This window comes from Giraffa tippelskirchi, chromosome 13 (genome assembly GCF_054371585.1).
Source record: "Giraffa tippelskirchi isolate mGirTip1 chromosome 13, T2T-mGirTip1v1.2.pri, whole genome shotgun sequence".
NCBI classification, from domain to species: Eukaryota; Metazoa; Chordata; class Mammalia; order Artiodactyla; family Giraffidae; genus Giraffa; species Giraffa tippelskirchi.
Genome location: NC_137287.1, coordinates 11,475,288 through 11,494,780, shown reverse-complemented (window position 1 = coordinate 11,494,780; position 19,493 = coordinate 11,475,288). Strand labels below are relative to the sequence as shown.

Below are 19,493 nucleotides of genomic sequence, written 5' to 3'. Positions count from 1 at the left end.
GAAAAGACCCTAATGCTGGGAAAGATGGAAGGTGGGAGGAGAAGGGGATGACAGAGGATGAGATGGTTGGATGGCATCACCAACTCAATGGACATGAATCTGAGCAAGCTCTAGGAGTTGGTGATGGACAGAGAAGCCTGGCATGCTGCAGTCCATGGAGTTGCAAAGAGTCCGACACGACTGAGCAACTGAACTGAACTGTCACAAAATCACTAATTAACATTTTGTCAGTGTGACCACCCTTTGCCTCCTTCCCTCCTTTCCCATCTCCCCTTTCCTTCTCTCCCCACTCTACGCCATCTACACCAACACATACACACAATGTTGTTGAACCACCTGAAACCAGCTGCAAACTTTGATACTTTATCCCTTTATTTCAGCATGAATCGGAGATCCAGGATATTCTCCTCTATAACTACAGTGTCATTAACATTCTCAAGAGTTTAATATTTATCCAGCACTACCATCTAATACAGTCCAATTTCTAAATTTCCCTAGTTGTCCCCAAATGACCTTTATAGCATTTTCCTCAACCAAGGATTTGCTCAAAGCTCACACTCTGCTTTCCTGATTGTCATGTCTCTTTAGCCTCCTCTAATCTAGAACAGCCCTCCTAGCACCTGTTCATTTTATCTAGTTTAACACAGTTACAAATCCAATGTTCTATGATTGTCCTGTGAACTGAACTACAGTGTCAAATTACTCTTTTATAAATAGCTGTAAAATGTTTAATCCATCTAAGGGATATAATGGTAGGATGAGGAATGGCTCTAAAATTTTATAGACTTAAAATCCTCAAGTCTTCATCTCAGTATCGTCTCTGAGACCATAGGCACATAGTCCAAATGCCGGCTCTGCAAAACTTCTCTCCAGACATTACGCACCCAATCCTGTCAAACCTACCGCCTTTACAACTCTAAGATTATAAGTCATTATATCCAAAAGAATATTTTGTTTTTAAGACTGGGAAAGGGTTACCAGTATTTGAGTCAGAGGTAACCCAAAATTAATCAAATAATTAATGCATTATCTTGTTTAGTTGTTGTGTCAGACTCTTTCACAAACCCATGGACTGAAGCCCGATAACTCCTCTGTCCATGGGATTTCTCAGACAAGAATACTAGAGCAGGTTGCCATTTCCTTCTCCAGGTTATCTTCCCAACCCAAGGACTGAACCCAAGTCTCCCTCATCAGCAGGTGGGTTCTTTAGCACCTAGCCACCAGGGAAGCCCTAACACATTACTGGCCAGGGGATTTTTGCAGAATCTAACACCTATGGCGTTAATATGTCTCTAATTAATAATGTGTTAATTTGTTTCCCAGGTTTAAACCAGAATCTCAAGCATGGCGGTGCACCAGATAAATTACACTAAGAATTGAAAAGAATATGATTTAATCCACTAATAACTAAATCCTCACAGCAACTGTGGATAATTTTTCAGAACACATACAAAATAATAATGTTAATATAAATGATTTTTACTATGCCTTACAGAAAACTTAGTTCTTCAAGAAAGATGCACAGTCCTAGTCAAAGAGGAAGGTCTGGAGACCCTTAGAAATACTGGAAAGTTTGCACTGGCCTTTGGCCAAAATCAATAAAGTTCTGACCTGAGAACTGGCTTTATTGCCATGAACAGCCACAGTGGTGGGAAGGAAGAAGGCATTAGGATTATTTTTTCCAAATAAGGTTGACTCTGGATTTCTACACAGAATTCCAACTAATAATTCCAGATTATGGAAAACATTATTTGAAGGAAGTAAATCTAATTTAATATTTTCATTGCTGACATAACCCCTGTCATACAATAGGGGCTTGTTTGGTCCATTTACACATTCATCTAACACACATTGATTTACTGCACTCACTATATGCCAGGCAACATACCCTGTGCTGAGGACATTGACAGTGAATAACATCCTAAAGGTCCTGCTATCACTGGATTGCAACTTTCAATAAGAAATAAACAAAAAGCCCTAAAGTAAATGCATTGTCAAAGAGAACCATTTCAGATGGTTGTAAGTGATATTAAGGAATTAAAAGGGAAAATCACATATGGAAAAAGAAGCAAAGTGGCAAACACGGATAGGCGATCAGAGAAGATGACACTGAAGAGTTAAGGTCTGAACTGAGACCTAAGGGTGAAGATAAAACCCACCACATGAGAATATGTGGCAGAGAAACCTGTGCCATGTGAACAGGATAAGGAACTATAGATGGCTGATGATAGACCCGAGGTCTAGAGGGACAGGGGGCATGAAAGTAGGTAGGGGTCACTCATGACTTCGGAAGTCATGACCAAGTGCTGAGATTTTATTCTGACTGAAACGAGGAGTCCTAGAGGATTCTGGAAAGGAGAATGCTGAACTGTAACTGATGTTTCTAAAAGGTTTATCATACTGGCCAATATGTGCAGAACAATAAAACCATCACCACAATGAAAATCAGTGAATCATATGCCTTGACCCCCTTGTTTATGGCTTTAATTATATTTCCAGGACTAATAAGAAGCAGAAGTACACAATCATAGCATTGTGTTGGCAATGTTAGATATGAAGTAAACAGCTACTAGATCTGGTTCTTCACTTCTGTTCAAGGACACAGACAAGACTGAACAAGAGGGAAACAGCACACTCTGCACATGCTCCAAATGTATTTGGGGGAGTCACATCAGCAAGATAGCGGAGTAAGAGATACTAGCCTCGGTCACCCCTACACCTCCCCCCACCCAAATTACATAGCTATTCATGAACAAAAGTAGTCCTTAGAGAGCCCAAGAATCCAATTAGGAACACAGTGGAGCAAAAAAAAAACAAACAGAAACTGCACAGAAAGGATAGCTGGGGAGATGCGCTTGGCTGAGACATCAAGAAACAACTGGGAACAAAGAAGAAAAGCGAAAGCCATGAGTATCATGCACACAAAAGGTGCCACCGTGGTCCCCAGTGGCTAGCTCTGCAAAAATAACTGGCAGCCTTTAATGCTGAAGACTTCAACAGCCTCCACCACAGCAGCAGATCCCCAGAGAGGGAGGCAATGCTGTTCACCTCCCAGAAGGAGCTGCTGTTACACTTCCCCAGGCTCACGCGAAGGTGCCTCCACTACTACCACACCTACCTCCAACTGTAGAGGTAAACCCAAGCTCCACAATCATGCCAGGTGTATCCACTGCTCTGTGCTAGCAGTTCCCTGGACCCCGGAGGTACAGTGGTTCAGAAAGCGTATGTGCTGCAGAAGCTGGTACCATGGCTTCACAGAAGCACTTGCAAGCTGAACCTGGCACAGAGAGGGCTGGTCTGCCATGACAACCTCTTGGAAGAAAAAGAGAGGAGAGGAGCTCCTCAGGACACTCCACCACTAAATACCCCAAACTCACTGACACCATGGGCACCCACAGCCTTGGCCAATGAAGACCACTCCTGTCTTCCCCAATGCTTGCCTCAGTTGACAGAGCTTCAAAACAATTGCACCACTGGGCTTTCCCCAGCGTCAGAACCACCACACACCCCTACTCAGCAAGTGCCCAAACATCCTCCCACAGGGGAAGACACTTCCCCACTAAACCAATCCATAAGAACTGGAAGAGGCAACTGCTCCATCAAATGTACAAATATCAACGACCCACTTTTGCTTGCTTCAAACACAACACACACACACAAACACACACAAAACAAAATCAAGGAAACATAACTATCAAACGAACACCATAATATTCTACTAAGTGACACCCCTGAAATGGAGATCTGTGAATTGCAGAGAAGAAATAAAAAAATAATTATTTTAAGGAAGCTAAATGATTTAAGATAACACTGACAGCTAAATGAAATCAGGGGGGAAAAAAAACATTGAAAAAAATGAGAAGTTCAACAGAAACACAGAAATCAAAAAAGAAAAAACAGCCAAAATGAACTTCTGGAGCTGAAGAATTCAGTGAAGGAAATGAAAACCACAACAGAGAGCATCAAAAGCAGACCCGATCAACAGAAAAATCTGAACTCAAAGACAAGTCATTTCAAACCGCCCAGAGGAGAAAAAGGAATGAAAAAGAGTAAAGAAAACCTAAGAGAATCATGGTGGGATACCCCAAAATGAACACTATTCTCATTAATGCAGTCCCAAAAGGAACAGACAGATAGGGAAAGGAGTAGAAAGCTTATTTAAGGAAATTATGGCTGAAAACTTCCCAAATCATTTGAGAGATACGGGCACCCAGGGGAAGAATAAATGGGTAAAAATTCTGTACGCAGTCAAAGTTAAGTTGACATCAGCTTTAAATAGGCTGTTATGTGGGCTTCCCAAGTGGTGCTAGTGGTAAAGAATCCTAATCCTACACCTACTAATGCAGACAGATGTAAGAGACACAGGATCGATCCCTGGGTAAAGAAGATCGCTTGGACGAGGGTATGGCAACCCATTCCAATATTCTTGCCTGGAGAATCTCATGGACAGAGAAGCCTGACAGGCTGCAGTTCACAGGGTAGCACAAAGTCGGACACAACTGAAGCGACCTAGCATGTATGCATGGTAACCCCAAAGCAAATACACAAAAGACAAAAAGAAAGGAATCAAAGCATACCCCTATAGAAAACTATGAAATCACAAAGGAAAATAGTAAGAGAAGAAAGAAACAAAGGAACTACCAACTGTAGAAAACAATTAACAAGATGGCAATAGAAAATCTTTACCCTATAATTACTTCAAAAGTAAACTGTTTAAATTTCCCAATCAAAAGCACATAAGCAAATGAATAAATAAAAAACAAGGCACGACTACATGCTGCCGGGAAGAAACTCACTTTGGTTTTAAGGACACACATAAGCAAAAGTAAGGGTATATAAAAAGATCTTCCATGCAAATGGAAACAAAAAGAAAGCAGCCAGTCATAGCTATACTTAACATCAGACAAAATAGACTTTAAATGTAAAACTGTGACAAGATTAAGAAGGTTATTATGTAATGATACAGGGTACAATTCATCAGAAAGACATAACTATTGTAAATATATATGCACCCAACATGGGAGTAAATAAATATATTAAACAAATATTAACAGATCTGAAGGCAGTAAAAATACAGCAACATAACAGTGGGGCAGTTAACTGTCCTACTTTTAATAAGAGAAAATTCATCCCGAAAGAAAGTATGGAAATATTGGACTTTAGACCAAATGAGTCTATCAGACGTATTTAAAATGTTCCATCCAACAGCACAGAATACACACTCCATAAGCACATGGAACTTTCTCCAGAACAGATTTTATTATAGGAAACAACACTGGTCTTAACGAGATTGTGAAGATTAAAATTGTTATCAAGTATCATTTCTGACCATAACAGAAAATAGGAAAAAATTAACATTAGAAAGCTGGAGAATTCACACACATGTGGAAATAAGCAACACTCTACTAAACAAGCAATGGCTCAAGGAAGAAATATTATCCAACCCTAAAAAAGGAGAAAATCCTATCATTTGCAACAAAATGGATGAATGTGGAGGGCATTAGCTATGTGAAATTAGCTAACAGAGAAAGACCATCACTGCATGTTATCACTTACATGTGAATTTTTTTTTTAAGTCAAACTTGAAGAAAAATCTTTTCTTCAAGAAAAGAATTTGGCTGAAGAATTTTTCTCCAATCTTTTTGAAGAAAAAAAAAAGTACAATGGTGGCTGCCAACAGCTGGGGGCTGGAGAAAATGTTGGTCAAAGGGTACAATCTTTGTTATATGATGAGAAAGTTTTGAGGATCTAATCTACAGCATAGTGACTGCAGTTTGCAGCACTGCTATACATATGAAATTTGCTAAAAGTGGATATACCAAGCTTCCCATCTCTCACACACACACATAATTGTGTGAGGTGATGTATGTGTTAACTTGATTGTGGTAACCATTTTACAACGTGAACATATATCAAATCATAACACTGTACACTTTAAGTATATATGATTTTACTTATCAATGATACCTCAGTAAAGCTGAAAAAAAATGTGCTTGGGAACCTGCTCAATGGCTTCAGACATATGGCTGAATAAGGAGTAGCTTTGTTTTTAGTACGTCATTAGTTTTAACTCTTAAGAAAAATGCCAGTAAAATCTTTTCCAAAATTTCATGTCACTCAGTTCAGTTCAGTCGCTCAGTCGTGTCCGACTCTTTGCGACCCCATGAATTGCAGCACGCCAGGCCTCCCTGTCCATCACCAACTCCCGGAGTCTATCCAAACCCATGTCCATTGAGTCAGTGATGCCATCCAACCATCTCATCCTCCTTCGTTCCCTTCTCCTCCTGCCCCCAATCCTACCCAGCATTAGGGTCTTTTCCAATGAGTCAGCCCTTCGCATGAGGTGGCCAAAGTATTGGAGTTTCAGCTTCAACATCAGTCCTTCCAATGAACACCCGGGATTGATCTCCTTTAGGATGGATTGATTGGATCTCCTTGCATTCCAAGGGACTCTCAAGAATCTTCTCCAACACCACAGTTCAAAAGCATCAATTCTGCAGCACTCAGCTTTCTTCACCGTCCAACTCTCACATCCATACATGACCACTGGAAAAACCATAGCCTTGACTAGACGGACTTTTGTTGGCAAAGTAATGTCTCTGCTTTTAAATATGCTATCTAGGTTGGTCATAACCTTCCTTCCAAGGAGTAAGCGTCTTTTAATCTTTTCCAAAATTTCATGTCACTAACCAGCCATTATCCATAATCACCTCCAGATTTTGGTGCAGTAATGATCTCACAACGCTGACATATGACACACAGTCTAGCCCTTCCCAACCACAGCTCCCAGATCATTCATCTGCCAAGGCCTACAGACAACCGTAGGCTGAGCACCGAAGAACTGATGCTTTCAAATTATGGTGCTGGAGAAGACGCCCGAGAGTTCCTTTGATTGCAAGGAGATCAAACCATTCAATCCTCAAGGAAATCAGTCCTGAATATTCATTCAGAGGACTGTTGCTTAAGTTGAAGCTCTAATACTTTGGCCACCTGATGCGAAAAACTGACTCACTGGAAAAGACCCTGATGCTGGTAAAGATTGAAGGCAAAAGGGGAAAGGGGTGGCAGAGGATGACATGGTTAGATAGCATCACCGACTCAATGGACACGAATTTGAGCAAACTCCAGGAGACAGAGAAGGAGAGGAGGCTGGTGTGCCACAGTGCGTGGGGTTGCAGAGAGTCGGACATGACCGAGTGATTGAACAATAACAACAACAGAAAACCAGAAAGAGTGTTAGAGCAGTGGGGTGGCTGGATTTTGAGAAAGTGTTGTTCGGTCCAAAGAAGAATGGAAAGGAGTCAACTACCATTTAGGGCAATTTCAGAAAAACTTCCCCAGGAAGGGGAAAAGATTTCCACAGATTACCTGCAAGGCACCAGGGTAAAGGGTCTATCCTAATGTGTATAAAAAGATCAACAAAGTGAAACAAAATTATTTTTTAGATAAGATAATGGAAAAGGAAAACAAAAAACTCCACACATGTTCATGATCCTAAAAACTCCACTATCAGGAAATCTTTTGCTAGAGTGAAACATTTATTGAAGAAGCTATCAAAGTTTCCATAAACACTTTAGAACTTGGAGTAATAAACATAAAGCTTCCCTTTTGGACAAACACCTCTTTGAAAAGAAAAAAATCTGATACAATAACACAGTATGAATCAACATTAGGTCAAAATCCTTAGATTTTTAAGCATATAATTGTTGCCAAAAGTTCCCAAATGATAAAAAGTATGATAGTTCAAATCAGAGTCAACACATAAACTCCATAAAATGAAAGTACACTGCTTGATGCATCATAGTATTTTATAGTTAAATACATCTGTTCTTTGTTGTATTCCCAGAACCCTGGAGGAAGAAATGTTGTCTTTGAATATACATTTCATACAGACACAAACCTTTGATGCATATATTTCTTCAATAATTCCTTTAAAAAATGTATAGATGTATCACCTATGTTTAATTTTGTTACTTCCTCCCAAACTATAGATTTATTTCCATAACATATTGACTTTGCCAAACATTAATAAAGCTAATAAGCTATACTCATGTAAATGTCTTTATCTTCCTATTTAATAGAAGTGGCCATTTGACAGGAAACACAAAATCCTACATTAAGACTCATCAGCTGTTCAGCCTACAAAGTGCAGATTTGTTTTTCATGCACATTCATACAATCTTTGCACACATACAGTGCAGAGCACACTCCTTCAGATTCTAGAGGGCTACAGCATGCTTCCTATCACTGTAATGAAGTCACTCCCAGGAACTTTAACAATTTGAAACTGAGAATGTAAAGCTACACCCACCACATTGTTTTCTGTGGCTTTTTCCTTCATGCCAAAAAAATTGATTCCATGTAAGTTCTCAACAAGGGAATAAATTGGCAAGTTATAATGAAAACCCAAAGGAACTGTGACAAATACTACATAGAAACATTAGAAAGAATGAGATGTGGTAAGCACAAAAAGGACAATATAAAAGCAACCAGAAATAATTATAAAAGTAAATAAGGGCACACAGTGGAAAGGCACAAGCAAAAACTAAAACTTATACCAATGTTAGGATTATAATGGTTTTTTCCTAACAAAATGAAAGGAAAATTAGTAATGAATGAAAGAAAAGGTTCAAATCCTGTTACACCATTGGTTTCCAGCTACAGTCTACACTTCCGGCCACTAACTAGGATTCTAGGCTTACTGCCCTTAGCTGCAGACTGCAGGGGTTGGACTACACTGATTTTCAGCTCCAAAATCTGAACAGTCTTTCCTTGTCACTAAATAGTAAAGTCTTCCCTTGTTTCTTGCTGGATGACCGTCACTATAATAAAGTCCTCAAACATTATACCAAGAAAGAATCTGAGTATATCCCCAAATTACACCCCTTCTAATTCTCTCTGAAGGTTTTCATCTCTGTCAAGGACAGGGCAAAACTGAGTCTTCCACTGGTTAAGGAAACGGCCAGGCCACTGGGTTATCACATGTCAAGACCCATGCTTTCTCTCTGACGGCTTCTTTGGTTCCCTGAGTGGTAAAAGAGGCTGAAGAGAAACAAACTCCTTCATGTAATTTTTCTTCATTTTACCTGTGGGTGATGACTCCCACTGGTAAGCATTGCCTTGCTTCTGCCTTTTATTTTTCTCTCTGGCTCACACATAAACAACATATACACTCCAGAGGCCCAAAGAAAATACTCCATGTTTTTATGGATGCCCTGGAGCAAAAGAGGGAAAAGAAAGGAAAAGAAAAGGAAAAAAAAAAAAAAAAAAAACACCAGAAAACATAGCACACAAAGCCTTCCTTGTTCTGGTAATCTTTCTTAGACAAATTCTACACTAGAGAAAGCCACAGCTGAGGATTTCACGGTGGTGTTAAACACTACTTAAGTCCCATGAGAGGGGAGCCATGCATTCCCTTTAGTATTCACTGTGCTAAGCTTACTCAGCTTTCCTGAAAGATAATCTAACAGAGCAGTCAGAAGGAAAAAGCACAGACCAAGGTTACTTGTTCTTAGCTGCTTATACACCATTTCTTTCCTGCCCAGGAAAGAAAGCAAATAAAAATGTTCTCGCAACCAGTTCTCATGGTCTGGTATTCTGCCCTGCACAGAAACAGGCCAACATCCATAGACCAATTCGATAAATTAAATTCAGACAATATATTCCTAAAACTTTGTTCTATGTCAAAGACACTACACTCCAGGAAGACTAGCTTTCTTGTCCTCAAGGAACACACGATCTCAGAAGATGACAACACAAACAGATACAAACCAGATTAATGAGAGCAAACAGCTAAGCAAAAATAGAAACTCAGGATCAGCTTTATAAATGAAAGAAAAAGACGCTAAGTGCAAATGCTACTACCATAAACAATGGAGAATAAACAACTTAGTATGTGCACATTTCAAAAGGGAAAAACAGGAAGACACATATCGTGATGGGCCTGACTAATCTCACACGGCCTATTGGGGGCCCACTCATGCTCTAATGACCCCTAGTGTATCTTGTTAGAAGGAGATGCCATTTATTAATGCCTGCATCTCACTCTTCAAGTTTTTCCATGATTTATACACAAATCTAAAGTATTTCAAGACATGTGACACTCAAAGACCAGACTGACTTCACAACTCTCAAGCACTGATGATGTGTAATAAAGACCATGATGACTATCATTTAGATGGTTGTAATGGAATATAAAAACCACAGGCAATAAACAGTACTCACTCATGAGCTAAAAGCAATTATATTGATCAGATGTATGTGCATTAAGTACTAACATCAGATGTTAATTAACCCGAAGTCCTGAATAAAAAATTAAATATGAAATAAGGAAGAAAATCCACACTTACTTACAGAATAAAAATGAAATATATATCACCTGATTTTAGGTGACTATTAATTGACCTACTACCAGACCAACCGTATATCTTTTATAATAAATGCTCTTTTAACTGACTTCTATTCAACTGACCAGCCAAATCAACTGATGATCCTCATTTCCTCTGCGAAACATATTGAATGATTCATAGCCAATGAATGCTGCTTTATAAGGCACCAGTACATTATACACTAAGAGTAAATGGTTTGTTTCCAAATCTGTTTCCGATAGTTACAGCTAGTACTTAATTACATATCATGTAAAACAGTGAGGGTAAAAGGAAAGTGAGATATTACTTCCATAAAAATTAAGCTGGGGACTTCCCTGGTTGCTCAGTGGTAAAGAATCCGCCTGCCAGTGCAGGAGACACGGGTTCAATCCCTGGTCCAGGAGGATCTCACGTGCTGCACAGCAGCCAAGCCCGTGAGCCACCACTGTTGAGCCTGTGCTCTAGAGCCAGGGAACCACAACCACCAAGGCCATGCCCCGCGACCACTGAAACCCATGTGCCCAGAGCCTGTGCGGCACAACTAGAGAAGCCATCGCAAACAGAAGCCTGTGTACCACACCAGTGAGTAGTCCCCACTGGCTGCAACTAGAGAAAACCTTGTGCAGCAACGAAGACCCAGCACAGCCAAAACTAAATAAATATTAATAAATAACTAAATATTTTAAAAATTAAGCTGAACACAGTAAAGGGGCGCTCCTTAAAAAAAGAGAAAGAAACTGTTCTGGAATTAAACGTGAGACAATCCTAAAAGACTGGGAGGAGGAACCAAACAGGATTTTGCACTCTAGATTACTCACATATGTTTAAGTTATTTCAACAGTTTTAGGAAACCCTCATAGACAATTGTGGTCAATGCATTATGGATGTGGTTTATTCAAGGAAGAAGAGTTGGAACGCAAATCAGTGGAACCATTCTCAAACAGCTCTCACTGAACATTTTAAACTCCTGAGGATCTTTTTAAAACCTCACTGCCAAGGCTGCACTTCAGATCAATTTAATCAGAATCTCTAGAGTTGATACCTGGACATCAATGTTTTTTTCAAAGCTCCCCCAGTGGTTCCAATGTGCAGCCAATGCAAACAAGGATCTACATAAAAAGATTGGTTAGAGGAAGTTTTGTCTTACCATAAAATAATGTGCTAAAGTATATGCTTTTTTTCTTTTAATGATCTCAAGCTTTAGCTGTTTCTGTTTTGAAACTGCACTATGGGACTGATGATCTCAGGAAAATGTATTCTACCAAAGAACAAAATGTGTAACCTGATTTACTTTGGCCTAACAAGTAAAATGAGTGGGATTTAAATACCCTTCTCACAAACATCCATGGGTAGGATCCGTCAGTTTCAGAGGTTGAAACATCACTTCCGTAATTTCAGGGAAGCTCTTCAATCCTCCCTATGTAAAACTGATCTATCCTACACTTTCTATAATATTATGATGTCCTGCAACTACTCTAAGTGCATATAATCACATTCTAGGAAAGCAGAGGAGTCAGTAAGTTTAAAAAAAATTGGGGGTGGGGGGGTGGTTACCTTGAGGAAGAAGGAGCTGGAGAGAAAATTAGTTTCAATGTGTGTGTAGCAAAACCCTCCGATTTAGGAAGCCAAATTCATAAAATCACTTTCATTTATTCATGCAAAAAGCATACAGTAAACAACCACTCTATACATATCGCTACTCCAAGTAGTCTAAAACAATGCAAAAACAAAACAAAAATATCTGAAAAATAAAGCCAATATGAGTCCATATCCTTCTTTAATCCTTCTTCTGATGCAACTGTAAAGCACAAAGTCTGTCAACAGGGAGCTGTCAGCGCCTGCTGAAGAGGAAGCTTACTTGCACTAGCTGCCACCCAAGGGCAAAACCGCCGAACGAAAGTCACATTTGATGCACTATCTACACTTCAATTCCAAGTGGCTCAACTGCTAGCTATAGTCCTCCTCCTCCTCTTATTCAAATAATCTGGAATCAGGCTTTTGATTTAGATTAGCTGCATCTTTTATTTCCAAAGCACACCAGAAACGACACAGTCTTCAAATTTAACATTTGAAACAGGTTCCACTTACCTCCTTATACTTATTCAAAGGAAACGACTGTAACTGAAATTCTTCTACTGGAAAGGAAGCCCTTGGAACTTTTGAGCAGTTAGTCATCCTTAAGCATCTATGAACAGTCTTTCCATTAAACTCAGTCCGCTCTAATGATGGAAAAAATTTACAGTGTAACCTGGTGTAAACATCAAATTCTTCTCATGTCAAACAACAGGTTTTCCTCTACCAAACAACAAACAAGGGCAGAGGAAGACAGGTTCTATCTGGTTCAAATTCTAATGTCTATCAAGTGAGAATGCTCCATAGCCTATGTGTCTTCTCAATTTTCCAAATGGTTTTGTGACACAAATTTATTGCTTCACTCTAACAAAAGTTTACTGAGATAAAAGTCTATAAAATATTAATAAAGTATAGTCATCATGATTGCATAAATTTCCAAACATGCTGTGTAAATAAATTTCAAATTAACTCTGAAGTTAAAGACTGAGTTAGAGTACATACTTTAAGCTTATTAGACAGATATGGTATAAGCTTATAAGCAAGGATGGCAATATGGTCAAACAATACTTATAATAAGTTCAGAGCAGCTGTTAAAAGGAACACTTCTCACTAAAGAAACAAAAATATCTCATTCTCTCCTCTTAATTCAACACCTCAATTTTAACTGAATATTTCAAGAAGAAAATCTATTGTTTCCTACACTATGCTCTTTCTGGCTAAAGTACTTAACCGTTTTTCACTGAAGCCAATGCTAATAATTCTAATCTTGTCACCAAAATGCACTGTCAAAACTTCCTAGCAAAAGAAAAATATTGTAAAGACAGTGTTTTTTTTTTTTACAGATCTACATCTTGATATAACAGCAATGAAGTAGGGGTGGAGTTTCAGGTTTGCAAGATATGAAACAACAATGTAAATATACTCAACACTACTGAACTCACACAATGGTGAAGATGGTAAATTTTACATAATGTGCTTTTTACCATCATAAAATATTTTTTTTAATTAAAAACCCCCCAAAACTTTGATGGATGAGCTCAATATCAGGCAGAAGTATGACAGGAAAGAATTAGAGAATCTCAAGATAAAAAAAATTGAAATTACTAAGTCTAAACAAAAAAGAAAATATAGACTAAGAGGGAAGAAAGAAAAACAAAAACAAACACAGAGTATCAGGGACCTGTGGGATTGAAACAAAAGTTCCAAGAATTCAGTTCACAGAATCCCAGCATGGAAAAAGACAGGGCTAAAAAAATTACAAGTACATGGTAAAACTTGCACAATTTGGCAAAAGACACAAAACTACAGATTCAAGTAGCAGAATAAGCCCGAAGCTATACCACACCAAGACCCATCACTGGAAAAGTTCTGCAAACTAAAGACACAGGAAAATTCTGGAAATAGCCAGAGAGAAACAATATATGACTTACAGGGGAAAGAAGGACAGTAAATTTCTCATAAGAAACTTTATAGGCCAGAAAAAAGATTCAAGATACATTTGATGGCTGAAAAGAATGTCAAGCCAGAATTGGATAGCAAGTAAAAATATTCCTGAGGAAGAACTGAGGACTAATGACATTCTCATATTAAAGAAAACTAAGAAAATGTGTTACTATACCTATCTTTAGGTATAAAGGAAGTTCTCTTCTTAAAAAAAAAAAAAAAAAAGGAAATGATTAAATAATTTCAAACTACCAGAAAGGGGAAAAAGAACAACGGAAAGAGCAAAATAAATATACTTTCTCCTCTTGAGTCTCCCAAATCATGACTGATGGTTAAAGAAAATATTACAACTGTTTTGAGATGGTTCTAAATGCATATAGAGGAACTAGTTAAGATAATTATAATATAAATGGGGGAGTATATTTTCAACAGTTTCAACAGAAGTGTATATTTTGAAAGTTCACTTGAGCTGATAAAAACCTGACGACAGTGGACTGTGATGTAATGTATACATACTGCAATATCTAGAACAACCACTAAAAATGCTGTACAAAGATATATACTTAAAAACACTATAGATAAATTAAAATGAAATCTGAGAAAATTCCAGGACATAATTTACAGAAAAGGGAGGGAAAAAAATAAAAAATAAAAACATTAAACAAAAAATTAGCACACTTATACCTTATACATTAATAATTACAAGGACATGAAACTTGAAATATCCCAATTAAATTGACAGATTAGTAGAGGGCATTAAAAAACATGATCCAACTGTATGCTATCTGAAGAGTTTCTTTAAATATCAAACTTAAGTATATACAACATAGAAAGTAAAAATATAAAAGGAAAGGATCTATCATAAAAACATTTGCCAAAAAGGTAATAACAGTGATATATTAATATCAGATAAAATAGACTTTAAAGCACACAAAATCGCCAGGGACAGAGATGGGAGTTACACAATGATAAAAGGGTCACTATACTGAGAAAATACAATAATCCTAAGTAGACCTGAAAATATATGAAGCAAAAACTGACAGAACTGAAGGGAAGAAGTCAAATCACAATTATAATCAAAGCCCTCAACCACCCCTTTCTCAACAACTGATAGAACAACTAAACAGAAAATCAAACACAGAGATGAACTCAACATTAATCACAAGATCTACTTGACATGGCAGAACATTCTACTCAAAACAGAATACACATTCTTTTCAAGTGCCCAAGTAATCTACACTGAAACAGATCCATATGATGCGTCAGTAAACAAACCTCAGCATATGTACAAGAATTCAAATCCTACAAAGTGTGTTCTCAGATCACAATGGAATCAAAGTAGGAAATGATGACAAAGGCAACAGAAAAATGTCCAGACATTTGGAAACGAAACCACACACCACTAACAATTCATGTATCAAATCAGAAGTCTCAAGGGGGGAAAGAAAAATAAATTAAACTGAATTAAAATGAAAATAATACAACATACTAAAAAGCAAAAATAAGTTCTTAGATTTAACACAAGAAGGAAGCCATACAATGAGAAAAAAATCCATAAATTGGACTGTACCAAAATTAAAATTTTTTTGTTCTATAGAAGACTTTAAGAATTAGAAAAAAAGATTTTAAATCTCATATCCAATAATGGATTAGCATCTGGAATACATTAAGACCTTTTAAAAACTCAGCAGTAAAACTCAGAAATCTAGTTAAAAAATAGGCAAAAGATATTTAATGAGGAAGATATATTTAACAAAAGAAGATACTCAGATGACAAAGAAGTACACGAAAGGACATTTGACATGATTAGTTATTAGGAAACTGAAGATTAAAACCACAGTGAGAGATCAATACACACCAATAGGAAGGCTAAAATAAAAGCCAGTAAACCACCAAATGATGGTGAAGATGCAGAGAAAACAGGTAACTCACACTACTACACTGAAGAGAATCTATAATGATAGAGAAACAGTGCAAGACAGTCCAGGTAGCTTCTTAAAAATTAAACATACTACTCAAGAAGTGCATTTCTTAGCATTTACCCTACAGAAAACTGACGTCTACACACCAACGCATACACAGAAGTTATGTAGACAAATGTTCACAGCAGTTCTATTTCTGTTAGGAAAAAAACCTGGGCGCAGACATCCCTCAACAGGAAAATGATTAAATGCGCTGTGGTGTGTCCATGCCTTGGAGTACTACTACTCAGAAACAGAAGGAACAACACAGAATAACTTAAAGGAATACCCAGAGAATCACACAGAGTGAAAAAAGATAATCCCCCAAACGTTACATAGTATATGATCCCATTTATATAATATTCATGAAATATCAAAACTTAAAAATTGGAGAAAAAATTATTGGTTGTCAGGAGTTAGTGACTGGGGGTATGGGGGCAGGGCAAGTGCTGTGCCTATGAAAGACCAAGAGGAACAATCCTCTTGGTGATGGAATTTTTCAATACTTGACTATAGTAACATCAATATTCTGGTTATGACATTGTACAATAGTTTCATAAAGTGTTACCACTGGGGAAACTACGTAAAAGGCACATGGTATCACTCCGTATTATTTTTTACAACTGCATGTGAATCTACTATTATCTCAAAAAGTTTACTTTTTAAAAAGTATATCAGGTGATACTTCTCCCCATTGAATAGATGAAAAAATACTTTTATCAAGTTTCTATATGTTGCCCAAGATCACATACTGCTAGTAAATAGTAGATGCAGAAATCAAACTCATGTTTGCTAGACTCCTCAGAAAAGTTACAGAATTATTTAATACATTTAGGGAATCAATGAGTACCTGTTATGTGCTGGAATTAATAGATACAAAAAAATTGACAACATAGTTCAGTACTCTAGGGTCTTATGGTATAGAGGACATAGACTCTGGAGTAAATAATTACAATAAAATATATTATGTATATACAGGCCAATGCTAGCATTGCTGAGGGACATCAAGTAAGGTTTCTTCAATGAGAGAGGACAGTCATTAATAAGAAGGGGGTTAAGGGACACAGACTGACCTTTTAACAAGATCATTCTAGACATGTCTTAGAGCACTAGAAGGCATCATGAACATCTTGGAGATAAAACTAGAAAGCTCCTCTAATAAACCAGCTGGGAGATGGTAAAAACAGATCTAAGATGGGCCCTGAACATAGGTGACCAGCAAGATATGGTAGTATATGGAAGAAGATAACGTTTGGCTGTGGAAGAGGAAATTAACTGCATTTTAGCATTTTAGAGATGCTTCATCTGAGATTTCTGTTGAACTTCAAGGCAGATGTCTAGTCAATACAATATATGCCTCTGAAGAAAGAAATTAGACTAGTCAAATAGGTTTTGGAATAATCAGTTATTAAACATAGCAAAATATATGAAAATAGGAAATATTCCAAGAGAGTGTATAGAAGGAGAAGGAGGCAAGGACTAGGATGAACTTAATTCAAGTAAGCAATACTTCAGAAGGAACGATAGCTCAGTACTGACCAAATTTAAAAAAGAGATTACTCAAAAATAATTTAGACAAATCGAGTTAGTAGCATTGATGTATATATACTTCCATGTGAATAACAGATAACTGGTGAGAAGCTGCTAGATAACAGGGAACCAAGCCTGGTGCTCTGTGATGACCTAGAAGGGTGGGACAGGAGAAGGGAGGGAGACTCAAGAGGGAGGTGATATATGTATAATTATGACTGATTTGCGTTGTTCTATAGCAGAAACCAACACAACACTGGAAAGCAATTTTTCTTCAATTAAAAAATAATAATTTAAATGGAAAAACAGAAGTGGGTATGTGCATGCAGTGGGAGCTAAAAAGATGTCTGTGTTACTATACATGTTATTTTTAATTTTGGAAAGGGGTCAGAACCCTGACTATCATAAAGAAATGTTTTTCTGTGCCAATGTTTTTGGTCATGTATACTCGACTTTCTTAGTTTTTCTTGCTCACTACTTAAGACTGATTCAATCATTTTCCTAAATATAAAACAAGGAAATGGCTGGCCATCAAAAATATTCTATAATGTATTTTTATCTATCCAATAATTAAAAGTTTATATCAATTCATTTGGTCAGTATTTGAAAATGAACTTTTTCTTTTTTTGCCTTTTTAAAATACTGGAGGAAATTCAAAATTAATAACCCTTTAAAAGAATGGCTTTTAGGAAGGATACAAAAAAGAATAGTTTTAATTTGATTTTAAGCATCTCTGTCCCTGGGTTTACACTAAAGTCTTTCATCTCTGCAAATGAAACTAAACTCATTTTGAAAACTCATTTTGAATTCTGGAAAAAAATGCGAGTATAAAAAACAAATCATTGTGAAGGAACAAAAGAACAGAAGTTCTGTTGAGAATCACAGAAATCTAGAGCATCAATAAGCAGGCTGAAAACAAGACTGAGATTTTTCTGTTTCTCTTATTCCCTCTATTCTACTCCAATTAGCTATGGAGTCTTATATTATTTAGTTTTACATTACACGCATGCCTTGGTATATGAATGCACTCCCTCCTCGTTTTGTTGCTACAGGAATAGTAAGGCAGTTATTCAAATAAACCAATTAATTTAATGTCCTCTTCTTTTTTACGAAGATCACTTCCTGAAATATTTCCCGGCTTTTAACATTAGTTTGCTTTCATTCCTTAACTCTGGGCTTCAGGTTTCTATGGCAGGACATTTAAGGTCAAAGGAAAAGGTTATGGAAGTAGAGTACACTTTTAATTAATCAAAATTCATAACAACAAAAAATAGGTAATGGGTTGCTCAAAGGAAAGTAATCTAGTGAGGAAAAAACCAACCCCCAAATCACAATGACAACCTGTACTGACCCTATGCACAAAGATAATATTTTAGTTATAACAGCTTTAATAGTTAACAATCCAAATATGTCTAAAATGAGAAGTTAACCTCTTAAATAAAAATCCTATACTTTGACTATGGGTAACGAACAAGTAATTTCATTGCCACAAAAACACAGCAGAAACAAACCTACACAGAAAATAACAATGTGGAGAAAAGTAGCCCAAAGTGTACTAATGTCAATTAAACTAGAAAAATGGAATAATTTTTCAATATGCTTATATGTATGCAATCATAAAGATTATGATGAAAACCATCATAATTTTCCATCTTGCCATATCATGATTCCATTCTTTAGGGTCTCAGCTTAATTCTACAGTCAGTGTTTTCAACAAACAAAGCAAAGAAAGAAGGGTTACAAAAGGGAGGCATTTTAGAATGTTCCTGGACACTTCATTACTAACGCGATAAATTCTCAACAGAAGTGATATATACAGATGCAGAACCAAAGCAATGGCCAACAGTTTCAGGTAAGTTTAGATGTGTTAGGAAGTACATACTTCTTTCCTCAAAGCCTAGTCATGATGTATTAAAACACTGTACTGTAACATTGAAATTTCATATGCAGCCAAAGTTCACTGCTTCCCTAAAATATAACCTCCCAAAATAGAGTAAAAAGATAATCTCATCAACAGCCAAAATGATGAGGATGCTTTCTGTACCCAAATAACATTTCAACAACGAAGAGCAAAGCTCTTCTACACATGAATGAGCAAAGTCAGTTAACTGAAAGAAAA

General features: G+C 37.1%; 1 protein-coding gene across 7 annotated transcripts in view; it reads right to left on the bottom strand.

Moving 5' to 3' along the window:
* Positions 1-19,493, bottom strand: part of AUTS2 (activator of transcription and developmental regulator AUTS2) — a 1,212,852-nt gene that overhangs the window by 822,655 nt on the left and 370,704 nt on the right. The window lies entirely within an intron of this gene.